Source organism: Antechinus flavipes, chromosome 1 (assembly GCF_016432865.1).
Source record: "Antechinus flavipes isolate AdamAnt ecotype Samford, QLD, Australia chromosome 1, AdamAnt_v2, whole genome shotgun sequence".
Lineage (NCBI taxonomy): Eukaryota > Metazoa > Chordata > Mammalia > Dasyuromorphia > Dasyuridae > Antechinus > Antechinus flavipes.
Genome location: NC_067398.1, coordinates 333980430 through 334002943, shown reverse-complemented (window position 1 = coordinate 334002943; position 22514 = coordinate 333980430). Strand labels below are relative to the sequence as shown.

At 36.0% G+C, this 22514-nt stretch overlaps 1 non-coding gene and 1 pseudogene across 1 annotated transcript; one reads left to right on the top strand and one right to left on the bottom strand.

Moving 5' to 3' along the window:
- Nucleotides 1–7873: 7873 nt before the first annotated feature.
- On the top strand, nucleotides 7874–21765 carry LOC127545654 (40S ribosomal protein S14-like; annotated as a pseudogene).
- A 442-nt stretch (nucleotides 21766–22207) lies between these two features.
- On the bottom strand, nucleotides 22208–22280 carry TRNAF-GAA (transfer RNA phenylalanine (anticodon GAA)). Its single transcript has one exon. It is a non-coding gene; the product is annotated as a tRNA-Phe (tRNA).
- Nucleotides 22281–22514: the final 234 nt, after the last annotated feature.

The window sequence follows — 22514 nt, the reverse complement described above, 5'->3', positions numbered from 1 at the left end:
GTTTCGTTTTGCCAAGTGTGATAGTCTGTGCTGGCAAATTCCCCGGCACAAGGGTCACTTGGGAAGAGAATGGACAGGAGGTGGAAAGCAAGTTCTTTAAGGGTCTGGAATATGGAATAGACACCTATGGCCCTCTTCCAAGTTCGGAGGAGAGTAAACAAGAATAACGACTGATTACGTAGTGCTTTTAAAGTTTCATGGTTTTATTTTGAGCCCTACATCCAGAATATATCTAATTAAGAAGAAAACGTGATATTTTGGTAGTTTGACTCCTTCAGAAGTCCAAGACGATCAGGCGATACTGTATTTATCCCAGAGGTCTATCGATATTTTGAGGGATCCAGAAAACCTGGGAAATTGAGAGCAGAAGAATAGGACCTACAGGACTCTCGCGGATCCCTTTGCTCCTTCTAGAATCCGTTTGTTTATTGGATAATGTAAAGAGCTGAGAGAAACAGATCGATGGGCACGGGCACAAATGCAGGTCCACCGACATAAGCCACTGAGTGGAGGGAGGAATACCAATTCAAAGTGAACTGAACACTTTGTTCTCATGACTGAAACTTTCTCTAATCTTGCTAGCTGGATTCGGCATGTTTCCTGAACACAGTCGCCGTTCTCTTATTCATTTTTAATGTGAAGAAATGGAAACTATCTCCACCTAAGAATAAGACGCCAAGGGAGCCTTCATTTAGCACGGTCCTACATTTTCCTTCCGGTTGAGTCATTACTATCTAACTGTCCCGAGGAGAAGGGCCCCTACGGAAAGAAAGTGGCAGGCTATTACTCAATCGTGTGTGTGTGTGTGTGTGTGTGTGTGTGTGTGTGTGTGTGTGTGTGTGTGTGTGTGTGTGTAAAATCTAAAAATCTATCATTAAAGAAAATACTCCTCTGTCCAGGGCACTATCACTCCTTCCCTCCCCCTAGCAAGCAAATGCTTGCTTGACAAAATGCCTGAATGAGGAGGACTGGATATATTGAGAATGGGAAGATAATTTTATAGTAATGTGGATTGTTGAATAGAAGTTGAAGGTACAGAGAGCCAAATATTTTGGTAGTTCACTTGACAGATCCCCAGACTCTAGAGGAGAGGCATGAGTTTCAGCTCAAGTTGACCCTTTCTTTTCCCTACTGATGCAATAATAGTCACCAAATGGCCTTTTCTCTCTTACTCTCTCTCCCTCCTTCTCTTCCTCTTTCCCTCCCTTTCTTTCCCCTTCTTTCCTTCTGTGTCATTTCTTTTTTCCATCTTTCTTTCCTTCTTCCCTTCCTGCCTTTTTTGGGAAATTTATATATATACATATATAAACATATGTAAAATATAAAATTGTATATATGTATACAAGCATTTCAAACTACAATTAAAAACAGTTTTTAAAACTTTTTTTAAGAGTTCTAAATTCTCCCCCAACCCTCAGAAGGCAAGTGATTTGACTTCTTTCTTAATACAATTGAATATTTCTTGGGAATAGGACATATCTTTTATTAAACACAATATGCACTATTACATGATAAGTGAATAAGGGGGTGTGTGTGCAAAACTTATCTGAGGTCTGAAGGTGAAAGGGCATACCATCAAGAGCAATTAAAGTTCATGAAGAATATGAATTTGAGTTGAGATGTAAGAGATTGATAGACACTTAACTGTAGAACAGTAAAAAATGAAATTTCCAGCACAACAAATAAAGTGAGTAAAGTCAAATCCCAAAATAGCTGTATTTTCTTTCTGCAGTCCCTTCTTCCCCAGCACACACAGAAAGCCTTCCCTATAGTTCTTTTGCCATTGTCTTACTATATAAACTGAGACTTGTTGAAGACCTTAGCCTAAAAGAGCCAAGGTTTCCCATTGCATCCAAGACCATATCCAGACATCCTGTTCTATATCTTGCCACTGGACCCAGAAGACTCTGGAGGGGAAAGTGAGACAGTGACCTTGCACAGTCCTACCTCACTTAAATACAATTCACTTGAATGTCATGACATCTTCCTGATGTCATGATCCTCTTCAAGAAGAAAAGACAACAATAACAACTATATAACTCTATTTAGACTTTAGCTTTCAAACTCCTTTCTAGAACCATCTCTCTAAGAAAAGGGCTGAATTGAAGTCTATCTTCTTAGGAGTTAAATTCCTCTTATTAGAATCAAAGTTCCCTTTATTGAATAGTTTTTCTTTAGTCATGCCTGTAATTTCATGGATTAAAGAAGTTCCCATGAAGGAAAATTCCTTTACCAGTTCATGCTGGTACGTATTCTACATCTTATTTTGGAGAGTTGCTTGGGCTGAGACTCAGGTTAAATGACTTTCCAGTATTTGTCAATTGTGGGACTTGAGATCTAATCTTTCTCATTCGGAGACCAACTCCCTATTTCTCAGAAGTTGCTCCAATTCTTATCTTTTTGTGTCTGGCTATTTCCCCTTGAGGATTTATATCTTGCCACTTCAGCCAGATAGCTCCCAGAGAGAAAGTGAGGCAGGTGACTTTGCACAGCTCTCCCTCACTGGCTTGTCACAGAATCAATAATCCCTGATGTTATGGTTCTCTTTGAGAATGGACCATAAACACCAACAATTTTTTCCTGACTTCATTGAAGTTCCCCTCACCCCTTCACTAGAAGTCACTTAGTATCAAAGTAGAAATTGAAAAAGTCTTCTTAGCTTTTGTTTAAGCAACAAGTGAATTATCACATTTTAAATCCTTTTACCAGAGTTGGTTCTTGCCCATCACCCATTCCTCCAAACCACTGCAACCATTTAGTGACTTTAACAGGACTCTTTCTGGTATCCTCTCCCTAAGTGAATGGCTCACTTTCTCCCATTATTCGTGTCCTTAATGTTTCTTCTATGCTACTTCTAAAATGTAGATCATTATTGATAATATGGTGGAGTTGCTTACAAATAGAATGTAAATTCATTTGCAAAATATAGTGGTGGATGATGGATGTCTTTGAGCACTATCACTTCACAAAACATTGAAAAGCAATTTTTTGAAAGACATTGGCAAATGATCCCAACAAACTATATTTTCAGAGAGCATACATTAACAAAACTGGAAGAAGGACATCAAAGAGAGCTGAAATATAAGTTTTCTATCTATCATTCAACTATGTCCAAAGGGCTATAAAACTGTAAATCCTTTGCTCTAGCAGTGTCTCTGTTGTCTATATATCCAAGAGATCATAATAAAGGGGAAAGAATCCACATATGCAAAAATGTTTCTAGCAGCTCTTTTTGGTGTCAAGAAACTGGAGACTGAGTGGATGACCATCAGTTGGAGAATGGCTGAATAAGTTATGGTATATGAATGTAATGGAACACTATTGTTCTATAAGAAATTATCAGTAAGATGGCTTTGAGGAATTTTCTGTCCGTGAAATGCCATGTTCTAAGAATAATTGAAAAGCAACTTTTAAAAATGTTTTATTTGACTTCTTAATGTGCCTGAAGTAGCTCAGGTGAGAGACCATTAAACTGAAGATCTAAAGGTCCCTGGTTCGATCCTGGCCTTCGGCAAGGAGTTGATAAGCAATGTTCTTCAAGTGTTTGCAGATCTATCCCCTAACAGTCCCATTTCCGTTGAGGTGCCAGAACTTTCTCCTTCCATATCCGGAAATCGTGTTTTCTTTCTTTTTTCTTTTTTAGCCTGTATATTTATTTATTTTAATTTTTTAATAGCTTTTTATTTACAAGTTATATGCATAGGTAATTTTACACCATTGACAATTGCCAAAACTTTTGTTCCAATTTTCCCCCTTCTTCCCTCCACCCTCTCCTCTAGATGGCAGGATGACCAATACATGTTAAATATATTAAAGTATAAATTAAATACAAAATAAGTATATATGTCCAAACCGTTATTTTGCTATACAAAAAAAAAAAAAAAAAAAAGAAAAGAAAAAGAATCCAACTCTGAAATATTGTACAATTAACCTGCGAAGGCAATCAAAAATGCAGGCCGTCAAAAATATAGGGATTGGGAATTCTATGTAATGGTTCTTAGTCATCTCCCAGAGTTCTTTTGCTGGGTATAGCCGGTTCAATTCATTACTGCTCCATTGGAACTGATTTGGTTCATCTCATTGCTGAAGATGGCCAAGTTCATCAGAATTGACTATCATATACTATTGTTGTTGAAGTATATAATGATCTCCTGGTCCTGCTCATTTCACGCAGCATCAGTTCATGTAAGTCTCTCCAGGCCTTTCTGAAATCATCCTGCTGGTCATTTCTTATCGAACAATAATATTCCATAATATTCATATACTATAATTCAGCCATTCTCCATTTGATAGGCATCTACTCAGTTTCCAGTTTCTGGCCACTACAAAGAGGGCTGCCACAAACATTCTTGCACATACAAGTCCCTTTCCCTTCTTTAAGATCTCTTTGGGGTATAAGCCCAGTAGAAACACTGCTGGATCAAAGGATATGCACAGTTTGATAACTTTTTGAGCATAGTTTCAAACTGCTCTCCAGAATGGTTGGATGTATTCACAGTTCCACCAACAATGCATCAGTGTCCCTGTTTTCCCACATCCCCTCCAACATTCTGCATTATCTTTCCCTGTCATTCTAGCCAGTCTGACAGGTGTATAGTGGTATCTCAGAGTTGTCTTAATTTGCATTTCTCTGATTAATAATGAGGAAGTTGTGTTTTTTCAATAGAAAGTATTCATTTCCTCTCCCCACTCTCCACTTACCTGATGCTGAGAAAGAAAGAAAAAGATAAGACAGAGGGAGGGATGGTGAGAGAAGAGGAGAGACAGAGAGAAAGGAGAGAGGGAAGGAAAGGGTAAGTGGGGGTAGGGAAACAGAGAGGGAAAGAGAGAGAAAGGAAGATGGAGAAAGAGGGAGATAAGAGAGGATTAACATATTTTATCACTGTGGTTTAACCCAAGGTCATTGAATTCAACAGAATTATTTCAATTTTTTTTTTCATTTTCAGTTTCCAATTCTCTCTTTCTGCTTGTCCCCCACTCATTGAGAAGGTAAGAAATATGATGCCCTTTATAAATTCTTGAAAAACATTTCTTGAAAAATAAATAAAAGAAAAAATACGCTTCAGTTTTCACTCAGAGTTCATCAACTCTCACTCTGGAGGTGGATAGCATTTTATTTTTTTAATCATGAAACCTCCTGAATTGTGAATCATTAGATTGAGCAGAGTAGCTAAATCTTTCAAAAATTGTCATTAGAATATTTCTGTCACTGTATGTAATGTTCTCCTAGTTCTCTCATTTCACACTAGCTTTTCCAGGTTGTTCTGAAAGCATCTTGCTTGTCATTTCCTGTTGCACAGTAGTATCCCACCATAATTATATCATTCAAATTGTTCAGCTATTCTCAATTCATAGGCTTGCCCTCAGTTTCCAATTCTTTGTTTCCACAAAAGAAGAGGCTTAAAATACTTTATTCCTATATGGGTCCATTTCCATTTTACTTTGATGTCTTTGGGATAGACTTAGTAAAGAAATTGCTGGATCAAAGATTTGCACAATTTTTGGATATTGTTCCAAATCGTTGCCCATAATGGACCAGTTCACAATTCTACCACAATTAATTACTCTACCTGTTTTTCAACCTCCCCTCTAGCATTTGTCATTTTTCTCTTCTTGTCATGTTAGTCAATCTGATGGATAAGAAATCTCAGTAGTTTCTATTTGAATTTTTCTTATGTGACTCAGAGCACTTTTTTGATTTGGAATGGGAAATGCATCTTAAACTTCTCTGGAAGAGCAAAGAATCTGTAAATACTTAAAATATCACCCACAAATTCACTTTCAAAACCTGGCTCTTCCAATCGAGCTAGTACAAAGGGAGAAAAATGTTGGAATACATTTACTTATGCCCATTCTTCACTTAGGAAATTTGAAACAATATTTTAAAATGAATTATGATGCATCAGTGTTCTAGTCTAAAATCCTTGGTTTCACTTGAATGAAAGATCAGATCAGTTTTGAGTTTAGTTCAGAAAGTGATTTTGATTTCCTAAAAGTTAAGAGAATTCATCTTTGTTCATAATAACCAAACTAAGATTGGGAATGTCTTTGACTAATCCAAATCTTAAAAAGCAAATTTTAAAAATCTTGATGCTTTGACCCATTTGAAAGGGGAAAATGCTTAGAGGGGTCAATTGGTTTAGGGAAGATACTTCTGTTAGGATATGCAGATATTGGCATTACAAATAAATTACATAAACACATTTTAAAATAAATTTTGTACTTATATTTCCTTTGCTGTAGAAACATTTTTTTGTATCCCTGATTTTTAAAAAAAAATTTTAAACTTAAAATTCAAAATGGGAAAAGAAAAAAAAATTGCCATATGTACAACAAAGCATTAGAGAAGATTCAAAATATAAAGTAATAAATTTCCATTTCAAGAAAGCCTATATAATAAATACTACATAGTGTTCAGAGCTGTCCATCTTTGCTTTCTTGTAGCTTTTCGTTTGTTCTCTGCTGTGCTCTTTTTACTTTATTCTTTTTTCCCTTCGTCCTCCCCACCCCCAAAAGCGGAAATTAAGCTTGGACACACACACACACACACACACACACACACACAGAGACATACTTATACATATATACACAAATACATATGTATACACATATATTCATAGTTTTAATCATACACACATATACACATACATTCATATACAACTATTTAAAATCATATAATGTTCAGGTTAACTTTCTGGAGATCCTCTGGAAGGGCCTTGATCTCAGCAGGATAGACACCATGAGAATTGTGTGGGTCAGAAACCATTTAATAAAAAGACTGGAGAGATCTCTAGAAGAAAAGTAAAGTTTATTATACGATCTGGTGAGAATCAGGAGTCCCACCCATTGAGCAGACTATAGAAGGGAGGAAGCACCATGGGGGGCAGGATCAACCCTTTTAATCCCTAGCGCAAATTCCCCTCCCACCACTGACCCTCATCCTTACTGGCTGAGGATCTTACATTCTAAACACAGGAACTACCCAAGAAATTGAACTTGACCAATAAGTACATAGTTGCCCATATTTGGTTGAAATAGGGAGGATAACAAGAAGGGGACTTAAGTGTGCCCTTAGGGGGATAACAGGGAGGAGATACTTTAAGTATGCCCTTGACTTAAAGTCCTTCAGGCCTACACAAACTTTGAAATAGTTGAAGCCTTACTTGATTTTCACTACTGTCTTGAAAGATCTCACCTTATTTCGTTCAGAATGGACAAGAATACAGTCTTTAGTCTGACCCAATCACTTCTAGTGCAGGAGGCAGGACAGCTACCATGAGACTGGTCAAAGATAGAATGTCTATCTTCCAATCCTTCTTAGCCCTTATATACCTTATTGTAATTACATCATTACAGTATACTAATTATGTGTAACTATTACAGCACTATACTAAGTATTGAGTATATATGTGAACTAGAGAACCATTATCTCATCAGTTCCACTGAGTTAACACCTTGTTTCAAAGATACTTCTCCAGAGTTCTAGCCCTCTACAAAACCGTACTATGCTTGTTTGTCCTGTGTTTCACTGAAGTTAGATTACATCTTTCTATGCTTTTAGAAATTTTGCCTTTTGTTTAATGATTGCTATAAGAATATATGCACAACATGAAAATGTGGATAGAAAGCTGATCGTGAAGCTAGTGTATCCTTCATTCAAAGCCTACTTCTGATACATGGTGTCTGTGGCTCTGGATACATTGCTTAATCTCTTTCCTTTCTCTGGGAAATTCTCTGGAATTCTAAGCTGCAGAAAAGGTATCAACAAACAATGGCATCTTTCCCTTTCTCATCTCTCCTGTAGCTCTCCCACTATTCTAGAGTAGGGGCTGGAAATGAACTTGCCAGGGACTTTTTGTAGAAAAAAGACAAAATGAAATTCCAATTAAATGGTGTGCCTTTCATTGCGCTGAGAAATCCTACTGTGGCATCTTCAAGGTGGCGTTTCTAGTTTCTCACCATAAATGGAAGAAATCAATCCTTTTGGGGCTCTCAGAATTCAGTGTCTCCATCTGACCTAAGTCACAAGACTGAGCAGAAAGAAGCCTTCAATGATTACAATAGAATAAGACTAAGTTTCTATTCTAAAAGATGAGTACTTCTTTGTATTTTGGAGATAAGCATGGTGAATTTAGGCATATACTCCCTTGTTGTTCTCTTTCTACAGAGAATAAAATAGAAAGTATGTGTCCCTGACCAGAAAAATTCCAATCTTTTGTCTTTAAAGGTGAGGGCAAGATTATATAAAGAGGGATATTATGAGCCACTCCTATGAACCAAAACATTTTTTCTCACTCCTATATTTCAAAAATAGTATTAATTAGGTCTGGATTTACATTCAATCCTTGTTGTACTCAGTAATAATTATGCTCCTCATAAAAATGAAGACTGTAAAATAAATTACTGGAAAAAATATTGCAAGTCTTTATTGTGAAAAAATCAGTTGTTTTGGGGGGAACTAAAAACTTCTTTCTGACATTAAGAAGAGAGACGTTCTAGGGCTGAAAACTGGGAGTCAGGTGATCTCCAATTCTGATGAAAAGGAGAAAAGAGGTGGATTTGAAATCTCTTCATGTTACGGAAACACCAAGGTTTGGAGCAGATGAAGGAGGAGATCAAGAAAGACAATTAAATGGGGCTATGAAATTTGAGGGGGCGAAAGGATAAGAAATCTGGTATTGTTTTAGGAGTGAAAGGAAAAAAAGTGAAATCAAAATGAAAATAATGAAAGCCAAAAAAAAAAAAAAACCACATAAAATTATTCAGCAAATTAAAATTTTATAAAGAAGGGGGAATAAATTTCTCATCCACAAAGATCTCAACAAGGGATGAAAGCCTTATTTGTTAATAAAGCTATGTGTGAATGTATAGATGAACATATATTCTATAAGAAGCAATGTTAATTTATTTACAATTCTCCAAATGAGGAAAGATAGTATTCACATTATAAACTTCTAAAAAGACAAATTATATGTTAATATTAATAATTATAAAAGGTCACAGAACTACAGAGATCAGAATTTATGGAAAACATTGAAAAAGTTAATGTTTCATTAGTTTTCAAACTGTACCCTTTTATATTCATATACCACAATTTGATCCTTAGAGATTTGGCACTTACCTTATTTCCTTCTTGTCATTGTTATTCATAGCCATTGTTTGGATAGGAATATTTTGGCATAAATAGGAACTTTCTTTCTTTGATCTCCATGGAAATATATAACCAAAATAAGAATGCTACACAACAAAGAATATGAAGCATTTAGTGACTTTTCCTTCTTTAATTAAAGATTATTTTTTCAAAATTGTGGGAGTAACTCACAGCTCTTTCAGTAACATTTTAGTGCTTTTAAAAAATAAATTTTACCCTTTCCGGTGTTGGTAGTCCAAGCAGAGTACCAGAGATTGCACCTGGAAAGAGGAAGGAAAAGAAGGAAGAGCAGGTCATCAGTCCTGGACTTGGCTGCAGGGAGAGAGAGAATGTGTTTGATGTCTGCCATATCTTTACTTCCTTCAACGACACCATTGTCCATGTGACTGATCTCTATGGCAAAGAAACCATCTTTCAAGTGACTGATGGGATGAAAGTCAAGGGTGACAGAGACGAATCTTCTCCCTATAATACTATGTTGGCTGCTCAGGACGTTGCCCAGAGATGTAAAGAATTAGTCATCGCTGCCTTTCACGTCAAACTTGGAGCCAGAGCGGGGAAATAGGATTAAAACACCTGGCCCTGGCACAGGCAGCCCCTAGAGAGTGTTCTGGAATGAAGATGGGGCAGACTGAGAATATCACTCCAATCTCCCTTGACAGTGCTCTGGTAGAAGGGTGGTTGTCGTGGTTGCCGTCTGTGAATATCATTTGCTGGATTATTTTTGTCAATAAAAGTGGTGTAATGCCAGAGAAACTAAGGCAGGAGAGAGATTAGAGAGTTTTTAATATTTTATTAATGGGAGAGTAAGATTGACTGGACAGGACTCTCGTCTCAAATTATCCAGTCAGACAGAAATAAAGATATACTGGGACCAAGGAATTCATGTTGGTCCCAGGTCTGGAGGAGACTATCATCTCAAAGAATCCAGCGTCCAGCATCCATCGCCAGCCGCCATTCTCCAGCAATGAATGGAGAATCTCTAACCTTTATATACCTTTTGGAGACAAAGAAGAGAGTAGGAAAGAGCGGGAAAGCCCAGTTGGAAAAGGCTATGAATCAAAAAGGAACCCAGAGAAACGAATGTGAACTATCTGCATTTTTGTTTTTCTTCCCGGGTTATTTATACCTTCTGAATCCAATTCTCCCTATGCAACAAGAGAACTGTTCGGTTCTGCAAACATATATTGTATCTAGGATATACTGCAACATATCCAACATATAAAGGACTGCTTGCCATCTAGGGGAAGAGGTGGAGGGAGGGAGGGGAAAAAAAATCGGAAAAGAAACGAGTGCAAGGGATAATGTTGTCAATATAAAGTAATCATTAAATAAAAATTAAAAAAAAAAAAAAAAAAAAGGAACCCAGAGACAGGATGTCTGAATACCCAGAGATAAAGATGTTAGTGAAATATCTTGGAATATTTTAGAGGGATGTTGTAAATTCTCAAGGATAGAAGATAATCAGGAGATCTACTCTCTTGTTTATCTTGCTTGGGCTAACAATTTATAACCTTAGACTAATTGGTCCTCAGCCTTCATGGACCAGAGGGAGATTTACAGCTTAGGGGAGTAATTAGGGAGACTGGGACAAGGGAAACTTGTACAAGGAAACTGAGTCAGGACAGTTAAAGAGAACTGTGGCATAACAGTGGCACCATAGTCTGTTTGCCTCTGGTGTTCTCAAACGGCATTCTCTTCTGATACTGTCTGCTTTGAAGAGTGTATCTTTTTTTATCTCACAAGGATTCTGTTTGTGTCTTAGGGTCCATGTCCAGGGCATTTATTAGGGAAAGAGATTTAGCAGTGATATGATTAATATTATAAGATCAAAAAAATAACTGACCAGTCAGTATTGCTTGACTAAAATCAGTGCTTTGGTACTACTTTTTGTCTGTTAGTTCCTAAAATATATTCTGCACTGCTAACTATTGTAATGTGAAAGTTGATCTTCACATTGCCCTGTGTTTTTAGGCTTTTTTATATTAGATTGTGAGTATTTTATACCCTAACAAACCACCTTAGACTCCCGTAAAAATTTATTGTGACCAAAGGTAACCTGTTTCCTCCTGGTCTTAATTGGCCCCTTTCTAAATAGTTATTGGATTAAATGACCCATAAGGTCTCAAAAGCAATATTAAGGTTTGTTACAAGGGATAAAATAGGAATCGTACTTAATCTTTGAAACATTAGAGAAAAATATATTTTAAGGTTCCTTTCCATTTCAAAATGCAAATCTCATATCCCTTATTTAGTCCTTTTATTGTTTTAGAAACAAATGTCCCAAGGAGAGGGGTCACTCTTCAGAGAAGCATTGTAAGTAAGCCTTATTCTTTCAGCATTTCTATAATCACATCTTCTTAATTTTGTCCCTTAACCCTAGAAGTAAAGGTGAAGGGTATGGTGGAGATTAAAGAGCAGGGATTACTTTAATCTTAGTCAATCACAGGAAGGAAGTCCATTTTGTTCTGACAGTCCCAGATGCTGATAGTAGCATAGGAATGGGGTTTACATTGCTAACGTCATAGAATTCAGCCAACAAAAGTTGGCTTTTATGTACTGTTGCTGAATGTTATCAAAATGGAGCAGACCCAGGTCCTGCTTTCAGGAAATTCAAGACCAGTTTTAGAAGGAAGCTCCACAGTCAGAGGTGGAACAAAAGAAAATCAAGGCAATCTCTGGGATGTCATTTTGATCAAAAAGGAAGAGGTGGATCCACAGAAAAGATTAAAATATTGCATGAAGTGTCATCGTTCATGAGCCACAATAAATTTAGATTGTAAGATCCAAATAAATAAATAAATTTTATTGATATGCTGTGTGTTGACACCATATTTCCCAGTATATTATTCATTCTTCTCATCACAGGTAGAATAAAAAAGGGGAAAAAACCCAATGTTAGCATATCAATCTGTCCTTCCACTGAACTGTGAAATTATCTGTGTAGTTTATACTTTTAAATTGCCTTGTGTTTCGCTAGTACATCTTATCAATTAATAGGAATTTTGCTGGTTAAGGAAATTCCTTTATTCTTTTTGCCTTCCTATTGTGTCAATTGCTTTATTTTAATTAAACTTCCATTTCTCATAGCAAATGGAGATGATCCATATCTATATCAGAATCTAATCCCTTTCCATTTTGAGGGTGAATAGCTTGTTTAAGTAGATCAGACTAGTGTTGTTCTCATATTTATTCTTCCTTCTATTTGGGTAATGATTTTATAAGTTTGTTCTAACAAGTCAATACTTGGTATGCTGGATTTCAAAATGAACGGTTATTTTGTTATTTCCTTTATTTGGGGAATAATTTTTTGTTGGGGGGGGTATTCTGTAATCACAATGTCCAGCCTCCAAATAATATTCTTTGTGATGAAAATATTCATGAGATTGTAGAAGCAAAATGGGTCTCAAGTTTATAGAAGAATTAAGTAATTTATAAGGCTTAACAATAAACTTACTAGACCCATAATTTAAAAAACTAGCAGTTCAGGATCAAAGCAAAATAACTGATGTGCTAATATTAGCACACTGTAAGAAAGAGAAGATATACTTTTGTATACATGGTAAGGGAGAATTTAATTTATTCTCAATTGTTTGAATGCTTGTGATTTAGATTCTTTTTAAGTATCTAAAACTAAATGAACTAAGCATTTATGGTTTATGTACCACAAAATGTATCTTTTATAAAAATGCTATTCCTAAATTTTTAGCTTTAATATAAAATATACAGTTTGAAATAAATTCTAGAAATTTCTTATTAGATTTTCAAATGAATATATAAGAACCAGATTTATTGCGTCAAACTTTGATGCTTGATTGGTAAAAAGTAAATCTCTATGGAACAATAGTCCTCCAAATGTTAGTTTAAATATTTACCAAGAAATGTTGTTTCTATTAGATCTGATCACTAAATACAGTGCTTAATAACACATTAAGTTTTTTCTTTTAGATAGGAGAAAGCCATCATAACTATGTTTTACAACTTTCATATTTTCCAGTATAATTTTTGCAGTCCTTTTCTAGACTACCTTTTCATAGACACCACCAAATATATTGTAAATTAAGGTTCAAAAAGAAAGAATGAAATAGGCCAAAGACGGTAGATTACTATTTTTAAAAATTAACAAGCATTTTGTAAATTAAAACAACTCTGAGGTATCACCCCACACCCATCAAATTGACTAACATGAAAAAAAAAAAAAAAGGAAAATGACAAATGGTGGGGAAATGGAAAAATTAGGACACTAAAGCACTACTGGCAGAATCTTTAATGAATCCAATCATTCTGGTCAACAATTTGGAACTATGCACAAAGGGCTTTAAAATTGTGAATACCCTTTGACCCAGAAATATCATTACTAAGGATATATTCTAAAGAGATTTTTAAAAGAAGGAAAAGAATCTATATGTACAAAAATATTTATAACAGCTCTTTTTTGTGGTGACAAAGAATTGGAATTGAGAGGATGTCCATCAATTAGGGAATGGCTGAGCAAAGTTGTGAATATGATTGTGATAGAATACTATTGTTCTATAAGAAATGACAAGAGGGATGGTTTCACAAAAACGTAGGAAGCCTTACATGAACTGATGCAAAGGAAAAAGAGCTGAGCTGGAAGAATATGGTATATAGTAACAGCAATATGATCAACTGTGAAAGACTGAGCTACTCTGATGAAGACAATGATTCAAAACAATTCCAAAGGACTCATGATGAAAAAAGCTATCCTTCTTTAGAGAAAGAATTGATATAGTTAGAATGCATATTGAAGTGTGTTTTTTTAATATTATTTTTCTTGGATGTGATGACCACATATTTTAAAATCAGCCAGAGTCAGGAATTCAGGTTAAGGGAAAATCTTCAATCTTTATTCTTTTTGAGGTGAAGGGGGATTGTGATAGCAATATGGGCAGCTGCCTCAGGACCCAGCCAGCAGAGGTGAAGGAGGATCCCCGATAGCAATGTGAGCAGCTGCCACAAGAAGCCAGCCAGCAGTCTCTTTCCGCTCCTCTCTCCCACCCCTCTGCCTCCACCCAACAAAATCATCATTTCCTATACAACACATCAGGACTTGCACAAAGAGTGGGCAGGGCCATTCTTTCTCCAAGCATATATATTAATAGACTATGGTCCAATTACTATTTAGCCTCATGTGCTTGGGACCTCAGTGCATCAACTCAAGCTTCAGCCCATTACACTTGGGTTTTTTTAGGGTGGAGGGTTTGTGTTTTCTTGTATAGCATGACTTATCTCGAAATATGTTTTGCATGACTATATGTATAATCTATATCAAACTGCTTGTCTTGGCAAGAAAGGGAAACAGGAGGAAAGAAAGCAGATTTTTTAGAACTCACAATTTTTTTTTAAATTTTTAAATTACTTTTTATTGACAGAACCCATGCCAGGGTAATTTTTTACATTATCCCTTGCACTCACTTCTGTTCTGATTTTCCCCTCCCTCCCTCCACCCCCTCCACTAGATGGCAGCATTCCCATACATGTTAAATAGGTTACAGTATGTCTTAGATACAATATATGTGTGCAGAACTGAACAGTTCTCTTGTTGCACCAGGAGAATTGGATTCAGAAGGTATAAATAACCCGGGAAGAAAAACAAAAATGCAAGCAGTTTATATTCATTTCCCAGTGTTCTTTCTTTGGGTGTAGCTGCTTCTGTCCATCCTTGATCAATTGAAACTGAATTAGATCTCTTTGTCGAAGAGATCCACTTCCATCAGAATACATCCTCAAACAGTATCGTTGTTGAGGTATATAATGATCTCCTGGTCCTGCTCATTTCACTTAGCATCAGTTCATGTAAGTCTCTCCAAGCCTCTCTGTATTCATCCTGCTGGTCATTTCTTACAGAACAATAATATTCCATTACGTTCATATATCACAATTTACTCAACCAATTGATGGACATCCATTCATTTTCCAGCTTCTAGCCACTACAAACAGGGCTGCCACAAACATTTTGGCACATACAGGTCCCTTTCCTTTCTTTAGTATCTCTTTGGGGTATAAGCCCAGTAGAAACACTGCTGGATCAAAGGGTATGCATAGTTTGATAACTTTTTGAGCATAGTTCCAAATTGCTCTCCAGAATGGCTGGATGTGTAGAACTCACAATTTTAAAAGACAAGTGTTAAAAATTGTTTTGATATATAATTGGGAAAATATAAAAATTTTCTGTACGATGATTTGTAGATTAAAATAGATATTTACTTAATTCAGAAAATCTTATCAGGTTCTTAGATTTTGTCCTATTCTGTTGCAATATGTTTTGATTGTATACCTTGATTCATCATATATTCTGAAAGGCAAAATGATAAATATTTCAGAAAATATGTTTATCTTGGAACAGAGAATAAGACTGATTCTTTTATTTGCTTCTCTAAAGAAGATCTGTGAACTATCCTTTTATCTAGCTTTTGTAATTCTCTTACATCTCCATTTACTCCCTTGAGAGTAGCTAAATGGCACAGTGGATAGAGCACCTGACCTGGCAAGTCACTTAACTCAAACTGTCTTGCAAAAAACTGAAAAAAATTCATTGTTCAAAGGTCTCATCCAAACAGGAAGCATATCTTGCTTCTTTAGATAGTAATCCCTTCCCCAAATTGCTATGTATTTATCATTTGATTATATCTTTTGTTTTTTGCCATAGTTTTTGCCCAACAGTGTATGAGCTCCTTCTGGGCAAGAACTATTTATTTCCTTTTGTCACTGTATTTCCAGCATCCAGAAGAGTACTTGATAGGATGGTGTTTAATAAATGCTTGTTGAATATATTTCCTTTAATTTATAGCCAAATTGTAACTGCTATTATGATCCAGTTATTCCAATAATATATTAAACTATGCTATTAGAAAAGGATTTCACTTAGAGCACAATTTAAGTTAATAATTGTAGATGCTTTTTTTTAGTGTCTCAATTTTCTTTTTTCTTTTATTTTTTCTATTAAAGCTTTTTATTTTCAAAAATATGCATAATTTTCAACATTCACCTTAAAAAAAAAAAAAAGCTTTGTTTTTTAACATCCTCTCTTTTTCCCTCTACTTCCTACCACCCCAGAATCTAATTTTTCTTTTTTTTTTTTTTTTGTTTTTTTTGTTACAGATTTACTGCTGGAAGGGACTTTAGATACCAGAAAATCTAACCTTTTAATTTTATATTTGAGGAAATTCAGACACTAAGAGGTTCACTCTTATTCAGTGTCACACAGCTAGAAAATGTTGGAGACAGAATTTGAGCTCCGGTCTTCCCAATCCATAACTGATAGGTTATGCTGTGTTTTTTTTTTTTCATAGAAAACACTTCCTCCAGAGTATCCTGAAATTCAAATTCATGAATTTGAATTCACAGAAGATTTCAGGGTGGATACTCTGTGAGTTTGCACTTCCAAAATCCTAGCTCACAAATTTCAGAGTTTCAATAATTTAACTTTAATAATTAGTTAATTGACACAATTTTCTTAACTAAAGTGATTTATTCATGTAGTATAGCATGAGTTGTAGAAAGAAAACATTCATCCATACATTTGGAGTGTATTTTCCCCACAAAACACAGGATATCAATGGAAAGGGCAAACACACACTTGGAGTACACATCAAATCTCCATTACTGCAAAACCTTTTCCTTCCTCTTTTCTTTTTATTATGTGATTAAGGGTGAGATAGTAGATGGGAGGAAGGAAGGAAAGGCAGGGAAAGAGTCTCTGCAAGGTAGGTCACAACACTTATTTGACCTTCCTAGTCCTGCTTCTCCCTGTATCAATTCTGAGACTGTTGGGTTCTCTCTCTAGATTTATTCTGTGCTGAGTGAAGCATCTCCTCCCCAGTAAGCTGCTGTTCTGCAAGTCATTTTTGCTTTCTTAGGAAAAGGCAAAGAGCCATTTCCTCACAGGGACTATGATCCCTCCATAGTTGTTCCGCTGCCAAAGTGATGTGGTTTGAGGACCAACATGATGTGAGTGATGTAGACACCAGATGATGGTAGGCACCAAAAGTTGGGATTTGGTAATGTGAAGTATTCACAATGGCCATTCTCTTTGGCAGAAGGGTAGATTTATTTAGGGAAGAGGTTACAGATAAAATGAAGAGATACAAATAGACAACAGGAATAATAAATATGAAATACAGTTGGGAGAGCATATGAAAGTTCCTCAATAGACTTCACAATTATCCAGTAGAAAGGGAGCACCCGACAAATTTGGGGCATGCCCTCAGCTGGCAGGCTAAATCCTGAAAGGGACTTAACAACCTAAAAGAGTTAGCTGTAAGAAGGAGAAGTGGGGTTGGAAAGTATAATGGAGTTAGGGGAGATACCATGTAGCATGGGGGTAGGATGGGGTAAGGAGAAAGATACCACAAGGCAGAGTGATGTAAAGAACTGACCCAAAGGAGGGCAGCAGTCATGAGATGACCTATAAGTAGATTTTATAGGAAAATTTTAATTTCAGGAATGTGACTAGGATTTCTAACAGGGTGTGGCAAGGTGATACTGCTCAATTCCTCTTCAGAGGGAGAGTTTGACATAACTTGGATTTCAGACAGGAAGATCTCCCCAGAGAGTAGGACCATAGAGCTAAAGTGATCTCTATCAGTGCCTTCTTCCTCCTTGCTTTGAGGATCAATTCTTTAGTTTCTCTCAGGACTATTTAGGACTTCATCAAAAGCAGACTCCCTTAATTATCAGGGATGTGCTTTTTCTCTACTGCTCTGAAGAGTTGACTGGCTGTTCAAAAGTCACCAGAGGTATGGCTAATCTTTCAGAAGAGTTGTGGCTAATTATCTCATAATTTCATAAACTTTGATTTCTTTATACTTAAGGGTAAAAATAAGTATAAACACTTCATTGCTCTCCTTTGCAAACTGTGAAATTCTTATACATTTACAAGGTGCAGATTAGGGCTACTTCAAAGAGGCAAACCTTCAGCCACCTCATTGTGTCTTTAGCCTACTCAATTGAGCAGGATTCCCTTGGTCAATCTCCTTACAGAGGAGTTTCAAAGATCAAAAGATTCATTACTTAAAATAGTAGGTCATTGCAAGGTCTGTATTACTATATATTAGTGAGAGAACTTAGCAGAGCTTATCTAGAAACTCCTACATAGTCACAGTCAGTTTTATCAGAATTGGAATTTTAATCCTGATTTATTTTGACCTTAAAGGTTGTCCTCTTTTCTGCTCTCCTGTGTGGACTCTCCATGAATGACTAATTTAAATATCTTAGTGTTCTTTTCTGCAACTCTCACCAAAATATTTTTTGCCTGTTCTCTTTTTTAATTAAAAACAAAATCATTCTAAACCTAAAAACACATAGAATGAGCATTTACATGTTTTAGAATAAAGATGATTATACATTAAATATATATATATGTATATGTATATGTATATGTATATGTATATGTATATGTATATACTATTACATATACCTTACTTTCCTTTTGAAGTCTTTAATTAACCTATAGCTTCCAAAGCTGTTCTGATTGTCTGGGCTTTTATTTTTCTCCCTGACTTTCCTTTTGTTCTTTCCTCTCAATTAAAAAGTGATGTTTCAATGATGAATTTTTCTTTCCTTTTTTTCTCTTATTTTCTTTTTCTTGCTATATATATCCCTTCCCTTATTTTCTTTCCATATGCTCTCCAAATAAAAAGTCCTTGTAACAAATACACATAATTAAGCAGAACAAATTTCCATCTTGGCTGTGGTATTTTTAAAATTTTTAATTTCATTTTAACTCTTATTTTATTTTTACAATTAATAAATATTTCTTTTCTCTCTTCCCAGTTGAAAAAGAAAAAACAAAACAAATATGTATAACCAAGCCAAATTAATTCTAACATTGCCTGTGTCCAAAAATGTATGTGGATAGCTTTCTCCCTGGTTCTAGAATCAGTAGTTGGTTTAATATATTCATTAGAATTCTTAACTACTTTAAAGTTGTTGGTTTTTTTTAAAATAAGGTTGTTGTTATTTTATAAATGGTTTTTCTGGTTCAACTCACTTCATTTTACATAAATTCTTAGAAATTTTTCCAAGTTTCTCTGAAATTATTCTTTCTGTGATTTTTTTATTTGAGCCAGAGTCAGCTCAAATTCCCTAGAGAGACAACTGATTGCTTAATATTCCATGTAAACTTTTATAGATCATTTAGTTGGAATTAAGAGATCCTGAATTGAAATCTGGCTTCCGACATTTACAAACTATAAAATCCTGGGCAACTCACTCAACCTTGCTTGCCTCAATTTCCTTATGTGTAAAATGAGCCAGAAAAAGGAAATGAGTATTTTTCTATACATCATTATTTTCTTATTCATTCAATAGTAGAGAGACATCTTTTAAATTTCCACTTCTTTGCAACCACAAAAAAAAAGAGTTGTAACTAATATTTTGGTACATATTAGTAATTTTCCTCATTGTTTTATTTCTTTGGGAGTATAGACCTAGTATCTGGACCAAAAATGAATATACATGGTTTTATAATTTGAAGTGCATGGCTCCAAATTGATTTCCAGAATGGACGAACCAATTCACAACTCCATCAACTGTAAAATAATGTTTATTTCCCTGAAGCCCTCTAACTGTCATTTTCTGGTTTTATTGTCTTTACTAATCAATCTAATGAGTGTCAGGTATAAGCTCAGAATGACTTTCATTTCATTTAATTTCTCCAAATTCAATCTAACTTAGAGATCTCAGATTTTTTTCCCATCTGGGCAGAGAAACAGCAATAAGAGGTTGCATTCCTGACTGGAGATTGGAAATATAGGCTTTACCCTGATATACACTAGGTTTCTGGTACCTAGTCTTCTGGCTTCCTAGGCCAAGCCTAGGGATATGGAAGAAGGAAGAGAGAATTGAATAGATAAGTGGGAGTCTTCTTCTGGTTGGGATAGAAGAGTCAGTGACTGTAGTCTCTGAAATGGGGTATCAGGGGTCAGAATATCCCTCAGTACTTGGAAGAACTATGGATGAATGAGGTTGGGCATGAAGTTTTCTGGACTATGGAACTCTTAATGAACTCAAGCTGGGCTAGAGGCCAAGAATAAAAAGGAAAGCTGCTGTCTCTACCTTCAGGACTCAGAGAAACTGGGAGGAAAATTACCTGAAGCAATCCCAAAATTTCATGTGTTCCTTAGCTGAAAGCTTCAAAGGGTTCCACCATCCTTCCAGTCACTCCAGTTTGCAACATTTGCTTCTTCTTCAGCTTCTCACTCATCCCATATATTCAATCAGTTGCTAAATCTTCTTGTCGTTAATCTTCAAGACATCTCTCAGATATAAAGCTTTCCCTGTTGACACAACTAACAGACCCTCATTACCCCTCTGAGGTATCCCTGATTCCACATCTTCTAGGTTTGACCTGCTGCCAAGGTCTGTGAATTCACCTCTATAAAACCTCTCATTTCTATTCCCTTCTCTTTTTTGATATCTATACAGTTGTCATTACTTCATCTCCATTATTGCAGTAATCTTCTGATGAATCTGCCTGCCTCATATCTCTCCTCAATATACATCTTCCAAATTGATTTTCTTGAAGCTCAAGTAGTATTATGTTACACATTTCCTCTCCAGCCCCAATCCATCCCCATAAATTCCAGTGACTTCCTGTTGCCTCCTGGATCAAGTATAAAATACTATATCATTCAAAGCCCTTCATTACTTAGCGCTATCCTATCTTTCCAGGCTTCTTCTTTTTAAAAAAAAATTTTTTTTTGGATACACATTGCTTAATGAATCATGTTGGGAGACAAAAATCAGAACAAAAGGGGAAAACCACGGGAGAGGGGGAAAAAAAACAGAAAAAAGAAGTGAACATTGCATGTGTTGATTAACATTCAATCAATCTCCATAGTTTTTTTCTGGATGCAGAGGGTGTTTTTTATCCAAAGTTTATTGGGTTCTCCTTGGATCACTGAACCATTGAGAAGAACCAAGTTTTTCATAATTGATCATGCACATTCTTGCTGTTACTGTGTACAATGTATTCCTGGTCCTGCTTGTTTCACTCAATATCAGTTCATGTAAATCATTCCAGGCCTTTCTAAAATTAGCTTGTTCATCCTTTTTTAATAGAACAATAATATTCTTTTATCTTCATATACTACAACTTGTTCAGCCATTCCCCAATTGATGGGCATCTACTCATTTTCCAATTCTTTGCTGCCACAAAAAGAGCTGCTACAAACATTTTGCACATGTGGGTCCTTTTCCCTCCTTTATGATTTCCTTGGGTACTGCTGAGTCAACTTTCCAGGCTTCTTCTGCCTTACTCTTCAACACGAACTTCGATCAAATAACACTGGCCTCCTGGCTGTTCCACGAACAAGGCACTATAGCTATCTACTCCAGGCATTCTTACTGAACGTCTACAATCCCCCAAATGTTCTTTCCTCTCCTCTCCTCCTATTGTTGACCTTTGAATCCCAATTTTAACCTTACAGGAAGTTTTCCCCAATCCTTAATTCCAGTGACTTCCTCTTTTCATTATTTCTATTTATCCTGTACATAGCTTGCTTGTTATATACTAATTCTCATGTTATCTTCCCCATTAGACTATAAGTTCCTTGACTTTTTTTGCTTCTTTTTGTGTTCTTAGCGCTTAGTACAATGCTTGACATTTACTAGGCGGCTGAGAAATGTTGTTTAATTGATTAGAAAGCTAGGAAGGAGGCAGATGTCAATACCCAGTCTTCCAGCAACTCTTTTCGGCAGCTCCGGGGCGTTTCTGAAGAAAAGAGAAAGATGATGTTGGCTGTAGTAATGAAGGACGAGAGATAGAAGCTCAGGAAACAAGTGCTCTTGGGCTCAAATACAACCACGTGACCTCGAAAAGATAAGGCCCAGAATTCCTCTTCTACGGGTTTGGTTTCCATTAGTGCGCCTGCCCCGAAGCCCACTCCACATAGAGACCTTAATTTCTGTACGTACAATCCATGAGAGCAAGGAGCTCTTTAGCTTCTCAGAAACATTTGCAATACCGAGGGACTTAAAACCCGAAGATAAGCGGAGATGAAAACAGGAAAAGCAACTGAACACCAGCAGGAATGCCGAAACCCGGGATCGAACCAGGGACCTTTAGATCTTCAGTCTAACGCTCTCCCAACTGAGCTATTTCGGCAGGCTTGAGCAGTTTTTAAAGCACATATTCTCCAAGCACTTCTAAAATCTATTCTAGATTTGAAGAATTCCTAATTGAAAGGGTGAATTTTCTGGGTTAAGGGAACACTGGGGTTCAGTTTGCTGTGAATGACCAAATAATTATTCATCTAGGAAAATGCATAACTTTTTTAATAAGGCGATTTATCTCGAACAGGAAACAGGCATCTGGTATACAATCTTTGGGGAGGAAAAT